Source organism: Ciconia boyciana, chromosome 1 (genome assembly GCF_034638445.1).
Source record: "Ciconia boyciana chromosome 1, ASM3463844v1, whole genome shotgun sequence".
NCBI lineage: Eukaryota > Metazoa > Chordata > Aves > Ciconiiformes > Ciconiidae > Ciconia > Ciconia boyciana.
Genome location: NC_132934.1, coordinates 190,187,152 through 190,197,856, shown reverse-complemented (window position 1 = coordinate 190,197,856; position 10,705 = coordinate 190,187,152). Strand labels below are relative to the sequence as shown.

At 41.0% G+C, this 10,705-nt stretch overlaps 1 long non-coding RNA gene across 1 annotated transcript; it reads right to left on the bottom strand.

Annotated features, from left to right (window-relative positions):
- Positions 1–4,730: 4,730 nt before the first annotated feature.
- Positions 4,731–8,785, bottom strand: LOC140648460 (uncharacterized). Its single transcript, XR_012041224.1, has 3 exons — positions 7,632–8,785; positions 6,741–6,819; positions 4,731–4,783 (listed from the first exon to the last, which is right to left on the bottom strand). It is a non-coding gene; the product is annotated as an uncharacterized lncRNA (long non-coding RNA).
- Positions 8,786–10,705: the final 1,920 nt, after the last annotated feature.

Sequence of the window (10,705 nt, the reverse complement as noted above, 5' to 3'; positions counted from 1 at the left end):
TTGCCCACCCATCCGGACCATAATGTCCCAGCCTGGGTACAAGAATACTATGGGAAAGTGTGTCAAAAGCCTTACTAAAATCAGTGCAAATGACATCCATCGCTCCTGCTTCAACCAGAAATCCAGTCATTTTATCATAGAAACCCATCAAGTAGGTCAGGTGTGATTTACCTTCTCATAAATCTGTGCTGTTTTTCTCCTTCATGTGCCTGGAAATGTGCTCCAAAAGGACCCGTTCCATGCTTTTCTCAGGGGCTGCAGTGACGCCAACTGTCCTTTAGCTCCCTAGATTACTCTTTTGGCTTTTTTTTGCAGATGGGTACATTCACCTTTCTCCAGTCATCAGAGACCTCCCTCAGTCTCCACAACCTTACAAAAATTATAGAGAGCAACCTAGCAAGGGCATCAGCCTGAACTCTCATCAACCTTGGACGCAGCCTGTCAGTCCCATGGACTGGTACAGGTTGGATTCACTCAAGTAGTCCCTGACTCAGTCCTGCACTGCTGGGTGTTCTCCTTGAACCCTTTCAACGTGCACAGAGGTCTGAAACACATTTTTTGGTTAAGATTGAACCAAAAGAAGGCATTGAGCACCTCAGCCCTGTAGGTATCCACTTTCAATATATCACCTGCCCTATTCAGCAACAGACCCACATATTTCTTGTTCAGCCTATTACTACTAATGTAGAAGCCCTTCATATTGTCCTTCATGTCCCTTGCAAACCTCAATTCCAGTTGTGCTTCATGTTTGATGACACCATCCCTTCATGCTTGGGAAATTTCTCTAAATTCCTTCTCTGTCATCTGGCTGTGCTTCCACCTCCTGTATACTGCCTTTTTGCACTGGAGCTCTACCATGAGTCCTCTGCTTTACCAAGCTGGTCTCCTGGTCTACTTGTTTTCATGAGTTTTGGGATGACCTGTTCCTGTGCTTGGAGGATGCTGTCCTTACAGACATGCCAGCTGTCATGAGGTCCTTTGCCCTCCAGAGCAGCCCCCATGAGATCTCACCTAGCAGTTCCCTGACTAAGCTGAATTCTGTTCACCTGAAGTTCAGGGTCTGCATTCTGCTGCTCTCCTTCCTCACTCCCATCAGGATCTTAAACTCCACTACTTCACAGTCATTATAGCTAAGCCTGCCATTATCACATCCCCAACCAGTTCTTCCTTGTTAGAGAATAGCAGATACAGCTATGCATCACTCCTGGTTGGTGCATCCAGTTACCTGAGCAAAGGAATTATCTCTGACACCATCCAGAAATCTTCTTGACTGCTTGTGTCCAGCTGAGTTGCCCTTCCAGCAGATGTTAGGTAGATGAAAGTCCCCTGTGAGAACCAGGGTCTGTGATTCAAAGACCTCCTCAAACTGTTTAAAGACTTCATATGCTTCCTCATCCTGGTCTGTGACACACTCCCACCATGATTTCAGACTCACTGTCTTCTCTTCTGGTCCCATCCCACAAGCTCTCAACCAGGCTGTTGTTGGTCCTGTAGAGGAGCTCCATACATCCAAAACGCTCCTTCATGTAGACAATGGTCCCTCTCTTCATCTTCCCTGCCTCTTTCCTGAGCCTGTATCAGTCCATCACAACCCTTCACTTGGGCAAACTGTCCTGCTATGTCTGTTATACCAATGGTGTTGTAGTGTTGTGGCTGCATGCAGAGCTCTAGTTCCTCCTGCTTGTTTCCCAGACTGACTGTATTTGTGTAATTATACTTGAGGCAAGTGCTCCTTTGCCCTGCTTTATCATTTATGAAGTCTTTCTTTCATCCCACACGCCACAGCCTCTGCTTTTGAGCCTTGTACACTGCTACCTCACTTAACTGGGTCATCATCGCTGCCTCCCTCCCTTGTCCTTCCTAGTTCAGCTCTCCTTACCAGGTTGGCCAGCCTATTGGCAAAGATGCTTTTGCTACACTTAGTCAGGTGGAACCCATCTCTCCCTAGCAGGCCTCAGTCCTCAGAGTGGGTCCCATGGTCGTAAATGCCGGATTCCTCTTAACACCAGGTGTGCAACCAGGTGTTCCTCTCCAAGCCCTTCCCTTCACTCATGGAGACCAGGTATTGTGAGCATAATGGCTTAGGCTCTGCCAACCTATAAACATAAGTGTGTTAATACACACTGTTCATTTAAACTCAATGCTTCCAAACCCCAGGACAGAATTTAGCTACACAACTCCCATTCTGCTCAATAGGATTTGTGTGGTTACACTTTGGCAGAGTTGAAAATACTCACACACACATAGAGCAGAACACATGGACGCAAGTATGAGGACATCTGAGAATGTCACTGTTTTTAGTTATTCTGCAAGTCCTCTGGGACAGATACCTCATCTCTCAGCGGTCTTCAAAGCCAAGTAGGACATTTTTGTACACTGTGAAAATAAACAGTCTTCTATAAAGAACTGCTGAAAAAAGCCCTGGAAAACTCTGGACCCAGAATCTCACTGATCCTTGTAAGTGCTACTGGCAAACTCATTTCAAAAGTGGTGGTTTTCTCTTAAAAAGGTCCAGTAAAGTTTTCTTCTTGCCATGGAGTAGCATGTCCGTTCTAATGAGTTACTGCTTTTTAGTAGTTGCCTGCTACCTAGTGGTTTTCACATACCACTGGCACAAGTAAAGAAGAACATTTACTGCACAACTCCCAGACAAAATGAGAGGATGGAAAAGTGCTGAACCACGGTCCTCTTTGCTCCCCTGTGCTGTCCAAGCTCTCTCCCTCCTCTCTGCCCTTCCTACCTCTTCTCCTTTATTTCCCATCTTGAGCCTTTTTCCCCCTGTAACTTCCTGCAAAAAAATTACTCTGATCCCTGCAGGAGATCATTTGGCCCATGCTGCTGGTCACTAGGCAGTAGCCCTGGAAGGGAAATGTCAATCACTTCAAGCCCGACATATGCACACAGGGACAGCTTGCCTTGGAAATAAAAAACACAGCAGACAATCCTCCCTGAAGGTCTCCCCTCTGCCAAAGCTGCACTCTCTAACCAACTGGCTGGGAAAAAAGGACATAGCACACTTGCTGCAGTTCTGTGGCAGCACATCCATTACAGATTTCATAGAATTATAGAACAGGCCAGGTTGGAATGGACCTCAAAAGATCATCTGGTCTAACTTTTTGTGGGAAAGTGAGCCTAGATGAGATTATCTAGCACCCTGTCCAATTGCATCTTGAAAACCTCCAGCGACGGGGACTCTACCACATCCCTGGAGAGGTTGTTCCAGTGAATGATTTTTCCTACTGTAAAAAATTTCTTTCTTTTGTCGAGATAAAACCTCTCCCAGTGCAACTTATACCTGTTGCCCCTTGTCTTCTCCATGTGACTCCTCATGAAGAGAGCACCTCATTTCTCTTTGTAGCTCCCCTTTAACTACTGGCACACTGTGATGAGGTCCCCCCTGAGCCTTCTCTTCTCCAGGGTGAACAGACCTAACTCCTTCAGTCTTTCCTCATAGGGCAGGTTCTCCAGCCCTTCAATCATCTTTGTGGCCCTCCTTTGGACCCTCTCCAGTCTGTCCACCTGTTTCTTGAATTCTGGGGACCAGAACTGGACACAGTTCTCCAGGTGCATCCTGACAAATGCTGTGCAGAGTGGGATGAACATGTCTCTCTCTCTGCTAGATTTCCCCACAACATTCAAACTTACTTCCTCATTTCAATCTCACTCCAGTTCCACCACTGCTCCATCTACTTAGAGCTGGAGCAGAGCACGTGCTTATGCCTGTGCTGGGTGTGGAGAACTTGCAAAGGTTAAAATCCTGTCCTGCCTGGGAGGAGTGTGCATGGGGAATCTCTCCTTGTCTTCACAGATCTTGCAAGTTGCCCAAATAACCTGCCACGGGAGCAGCCACCCTGCTAAAACCCCACAAACATGTTTTTTTGCCAGGCTTATGGTATACCCAGACTCCAGGAAGGCCAGAAGTTACAATTGGTGCTTACTAGAGGCAAAATCATACCAAAGCAGCACAAAAACTGTAGGGACTTTTGTTTGTGGGAACAAATGGCAGAATTAAGTCCTCCATAAAGCTCCTATTCCACAGAGCTCAGCCTAAACCAACAACTCATGACTTGGATCTAGAGAAAAACTTCCCTCCATCAAGATTTGGGAGCCTGGGTCAGGGCCCAGTTACTCTGCAGCAGGTTGTCTGCCTCACATGGTGTTAAGAACCAAGTGGTAATCTCACATTGCGTTTCCTGAAATCAGAGCAAATCAGTGTCTCTGTGTAGCTCTGGTCTCCAAAGAGGTATTCCTGCTTGTGGTAGGCATATGGGAATTCAAAGAAGTTCAGGTTGAGTTCACTGGATTCAGTTTTAAATGTATTTTTATTTAAACTGTAATCCTGTGAGCTAGTAACTGTCACAACTGACTGTGATGAGGTAGGGAGACATAATTCACAGTTTATAGATTGAAGGCTGCGGGACAGAGAGTTGAAGTACACTTGGATATATTCTTTCAGTTGAGCCTTAACAGCTTAAACAGTTACGACCCTCTGGCTGTTGGTTGCTGTTTTAATTCACACTGAAAGGCTGAATGTGCCTCACGCAATAAGTCACAGCATCGCAGCCAAAGGGGCAGGGGGCAGTTAACAGCTGAGAAACAATAACTGGAAATTAAGGGGCTGAAACTCCTTAAAATCAGTCACAAGAATACATCTGGAAAGGGGGGCAGAGGCCCAGATCAACTTACCTACCTTCATTGCTTGCAGATAAAGCAGATAGTCTAGTCCAATTCCTCAGTGCTTCCTTGTGGGCTGATGGGAATGTTTTAGGCACCAGGGAGTGGACTGCAAAATTATTACAAACAAATTTTGCCCTCTCAAACATAGAGGAGTAATTTGTGTGCGTGTGTGTGAGTAATAGGGCAAAATTTCAATGATTGTTTTAGTGGGCTGTAACGGAAAACAACATGGCAACACTGCAGAATATAATCTGTAGGGTGGAGAGGGGAGGTTTCCCCTCCCAACAGAACAGGTTAAAAATTAAACTTATTATGTATTTATAACACGAGGAGAGATAATAGAGAGAAACCCAAATTAGAAGCCAGATTTTAAAGCACAGCTTTTCACTTTTCTATTACCTTCCCTTTTTTAAAACTGATGAGCCTCACTGGGGCATTGTTTAACCTGTTTGCAGGTAAAGATTGCTTGCATTGCAACTATCTCAGGGTATCAAATGCACTTTAAAAGGGAGCTTTGGAAAAATTAGGGCAATTTGCAATGTGACAGACAGACCCTAAGAGACAGAACAGTTGTGCACACAGAGGGTACTAGCAAGCTAAGCTTAGACACTTGAGCTATGGCAGTTCTTCAAAGACGTAAAGCAACGTCCCATTTTCTTTAGTCTTTGCATTACTTTGCAAACTGACTCTATTGAGCTAAGTGGTGTAAATGCTATTTCATATTTAAATAGAAGCTGCCTTAGTGCTTTGTCCTTCGCACTGGTAATTCTGTTTCTACAGGTAAGTGCTGGTGAGTGACGGGCTTATGAAATGGTACAAATCTTAGTGCTTTTCTTGCTGGGTTCACCTTAATACCAATAAATGAACTTGACTGCCAAATAAAAAAACCCACCACCTTTGCTTTGCCCCTTGTTCTCTGGATTTTACAAATGAAATGGCAGTAACTGTCCTAACAGCCTTGAAGCCTCATGTCAGCACTGAGCACAGCATCATGGTGATACCGGCATAATGTTTTGGCAGAGGAACAGCTTTTCCCTTGTGTTGGATTAACTGCCTGCTACAAAAAACATGGAAAAAAATTGTCTGTAAGTTCTGTGTAAGTCTGTGACGGAGCACCTATATACTACATATGTGATAGCGAAGAACGCAAAATATGCAAAAAATGACATGAATATCGCATAATTCTCTTCACCTTGACTCTCCTCCTCCTGCCATCGCTCAGAGATTCACCACCACGTTCATGAAAATCAAAATGGCCAGAGTACTTGGGCCAACAACTATATGTACACAGAAACGGGTTTTCACTAGAACATCTGTACAGTCAGGTCCTCAAGGATTAGCCTAATTGCTTCACTGAATGTCTTAATGAATTTTTAGATTCGCATCTATCTCAGGATTCATTATTTCCTTCAACTCAGCCTAAGGATTACTGACTGGCTTATGGAGGCTAGCAGTATTAGTAGTCTGATTGCACTGCATTTTTTTTTGCATTTCTCTGTGAAATTAATGAAGTAATAATCAACAAGTTATTCCAAAGGTATTTATTTCTTTCTTGTACATGAATTAAAAAAAAAAATCTTACCAAAAAATTGAACCACACTTTACTGAAATATATAATCTTATTCATACATCAAGCATTTTTTTTAATATAAGCTACAAAAATAGAAATTTCATCTTGGACCCATATAATATTCTTGCAGTACCGCCTAGAAAACTATGTTAAAATAAATATTTTTTCCTTGAAAAGGGACAGTACACATTGCTTAACCAGACAAGCGTAAAAGTAACAAAAAGAATTCAGTGCAAATTTCTAAAATAAGCATTCAGATTACGTTTCCTTTCATACATGATTTCTAAATGGTTAACAGTTCAGGTTTTTCATAATCTGAAACAGAGTTGATCAGAATCAGCTGAAAAGAAAGTTGAATAAGCTATTGCCTCTTTGTCTTGGAATTTTGTTTTCAGCAATGTCTAAGGTCCCTAATAAACTCTTCTTAGAGCTCTCGTTTGAATTGAAGTTAGGCAGAATTTGCCAGAGTGGGAGCAAAATATTTTTTTCTTACCTGGAATGCTTCAAATATATTCAAGCTTTACAGGACAATTTGGCCATTTGCTGTAGGTGTCTGTGAACTGGGGTCATAGCTAAAATTTACAGAAGTACATATTCATTATGTTCAAAATCCTGTCAATTATTACTTTTAAAAAGTTTTGTAGCAAACAGATATTAACGGTAGTTTGATAAACAGGTATTTAAGTTAGAAACATCAGACTGCATCTGACACAGATCACTTAAGGATCTCATTAGCATCCATTTTCTGCATGTTTTATGTAGACTCAAGTTGACCTTTTGGTTGAAGTTCACTCCACAGAAAGTGTCTCTTACATGATTAAAAAAAATAATAAAGAACTAGGTAGTTTTTTACTTGGAGGATTACATAGGTTTTTGTTTAGTTCTCAACACAAAATGTACATGATATTTTATACATGTTTCTAAGGTTTCAATCCCTTAGAAAAAAAGAAGTAAAATCAAAACACAACTTCTCCATCTGCCCTTCTGAACACACACCCTACCTCAAGCTTTAGCACTTCAAGAGTCAGACTGTTCGCATAACCAGAGCTAGGTGACATCTTCTGGATAAAAGGTCAGGGTTGGACAAAACCATTTAAATCAAACTCAGTGAAATAATTTCAAAAAACATAAATGTCCTAAAAAATAGCTAACTTTTTTTCATTTTGGATGATTCTAAGTCTGAACATTGGAATTCTAGTCCAAAAAGGCCATCTTGCTGAATTTGGCTAGATTTTGAAACAGAAAGGAGAAAATTGCAGACAACATATTTTGCTATGCAGCTTCTAAAACTTGTAATTATGGCCACTAAAATCATATATTCTGTTAAAAAACAAGTACAAAAAAAGAAAATTCATACAAAATCAAGTAATTATTTAAGACTTACTCAAGGATACTGTTGGTCTGATCTTGCAAAATACTTAGGCAGGTGCTTAATTTTAAGCATGTGAGTCATTGTGCCAAGAGAGATTTTATGGTGAACACTAATGCACAAATATTAGTTAGACTGGCTCTTCCACTTCAAGATAAGCATGGACGTAAGTGCTTTGCTGGATATGGATCAGGATGCTCAGCACCTAACAAGACTTTAGGCGCTGATCCAGCAAAGCACTTATCCACGCGAACAACGCTGCTGACTTTAAGATCACTGCTCATGTGCTTAACATTAGGCATGCTCGTAAGTGCTTTCCTGGAAGGGCCCGATAGACCAATAGTGTATAAGCTATAAAATTTGAAGCAGTGTATGTTTAACACACTGCGTATTTAACAATGTTAATCTGCTGAGATTTGCCTTTTCTTGGAACAGGGCATGTCTAACTTCAAGCATTTATTTTCAGAAAGTGCATAAAAAAAGCCTTTAAAAGCTGCTTTGAGATTATGGCAAGTTAAAATAATATTAGCGAGTCTCCTTATGCTCCTTTCATTTCTTCTTTGCATGTCTTTGTGCAGGCATCTAAAAAGGAAAGAGAAAACCCTAGTCATAAACATTAATCTATTCAAATAAGCATCCATGCATTTAGTTTCCCTCTAAAAAACATCAAGTCAGATGCAACTGAACACCTGAAAACAAGCATCCCTGAACTCTTCTAAATTTCAGATCTGAATGCAAAGTCTGCCAACTATGCCACCTTTTTCACTGAAAATATTCAAATCACCAATTGTCACTTCTACAAATAGAACTAAGTTTATTACTTAAGACTGAAAATGATGTGCAAGTCCAACCCTTACATATCCCTAAGCCAGTGCTGGTATTTCCATATGAAGTTTTCCATGCCCACTGATGTCAATCCATTTGCAATGTGAAGTCTAAAAAAGTGGAAATGTAAGAGCTGCTTAATCCCAGAACAACAACTATAAAAGTATCACAACTCATCAGATATTTGCATGAACAGGTAGAGATGGCATGTAAATGCCAAAAAGAAATAAAGTAAGACCACATTTCTGTAATGGTGCTGGCATATTGTTTCATACTAAGCTAACCAAGGAAGAAACAGCAAAGCAGCACTTCATAATGACCTACTGCTACCGCTAGCCAGGCATAGTAACTATATTTAAATCCTCGTTGTGGTAGGAAATATTGTTTTATGTATTTGGCACCACGTGCTCTTCATAACTTCTTACAGCTACATGTTGAGGAAGTTTCAAAGTTACTAAATGTATTTCATTCTTTCCTAAAGGGAAAAGAGTTTTTGTTTTCACGGGAAAGCTCTAATGGCTTTTGGAAATGGCTTATTTTTTTTGTCATGCACAAATTCCTGCTCAACCAAAAGCACAGTCACTAATAAAATTACTATTGTTCTAAGTTACGGCATAGCTGACAGCTGAAGTCGAGATGTGACACACTAAAGCACAACGCACAGAGGAAGAACTCGACTTAGTCCTTGAGTGCAGTGGCCGATGTGAAAGTCATGTACAGAGAAAGAAAAAAAAAATCGGTACCCCAGATCAGAAGTCAGCACAAAGGCCTCCCATCTCTATCACAATTGTCCACCTTCTGTCCTAAATTCTGACCAGAGAAACTCAGACTTTTTCTTAGAAGAAAGGTTCTTGAACTGTTCAGTTGATGAAAAGATGCATTTCCAAAATCTATTTCACAAAATTTTGAACTATTAAAAACCAAACCCCTAAAACTAGCAGATTTAAATATCCAGACAAAGAGCTTCTACCATGTATCTGTCCTACCTCACAGTTCCTGTTTCTAATGTAACTCTCTCCCACTCTTGGCTTTCCACTCAAACGTCCATCCCATGCTTGTCTGCCTTCTCAACATCTTCTAGTGCTTGAAATTGGCTTTCCTTTAACAGATGCACAATTCCTTTCCTCTTATTTACCAAAATACTCCCTAAGATGTTGCTTACTGCACAAAACTTCTCCATTAACATGACAGTATGTGCCTGTTCTTTTTCTTTTCGTAACATTATCCTGCACTTTGAGTTGTGGTTTTCAAAAGTTGTCATCACTGGTGCATCCCTTCTCCTACTGATACGCAGCTGCAGGGTTTCTTTGTCAAATAAACTGCTGGGCTAGGCTGAATGTTTTTCAAAATCTCACCTTTCCAGTTCATGACCGCAATTGCTCATTCTGGGCTCACCAAATGCTAGTTCTTTCTAATCATAGCAAGGACCCATTGGATAAACCAATACGTGCTGCTACGGGGTGGTCTTCACTTACGGCCCAGAAAAGTAAGGTAGGAAAAAAGCAAGATGGCAATTCTAAAGGTGGTGGACATAGAAATTGTCACATATCTTGACAACTACTACTAATTTTTAAACTCATCTGATAGTTAATGTCAGAAAAGGAAACTTAACTGATAGGGCTGCTGAAATTCTGCTAAAGACAGCTGAACAACAAGGCAGTGTGGTATAACAGGAACTTCTCTATGGCTCCACATAGCAATTCCTGGGTTTTTTGGTGTGCCCTACTGCTCCCTACCCCCTTATACTGTTTCAGAAAGTTGACATTCATGGCTGGAATTTTATTAAAGCACCAAATAGCTTGGGATGATGATTCTAACTGAAAAATCAATAAAGTCTCTGCATCTGAATCACACACTTCTCAACCTACATTCAAACGCTAGTACTACAGGCTGATTTTCAGAGATAAGGAAGACTTACAGTAGTGATTCCTTAGAATGCCTGAAAAGCATTTTTTTCTAAGGAAATTAATTTTTGTTCTAGATAATCCACTTCAGACAAACATTTTTAGAACTGGGAACATTAACTATACGCTATTGGGAGGCCATCCACATTTGTTAAATAAATCTCTCTGTAATCAGAGATAATAATTCCATAGATGTCGAAATATTTTCCTCTATCTGGAATTCCAACCATACCGACTTTCCCATTTACAAACTATGCCCGAAACGTTGAAAAAACCACTGGTTTCAAAGGCATACAAACCCCAACAACAATTGCAAAACTACACACAACACACAGTAAGGCTTCTCATTCATTTCTGGTT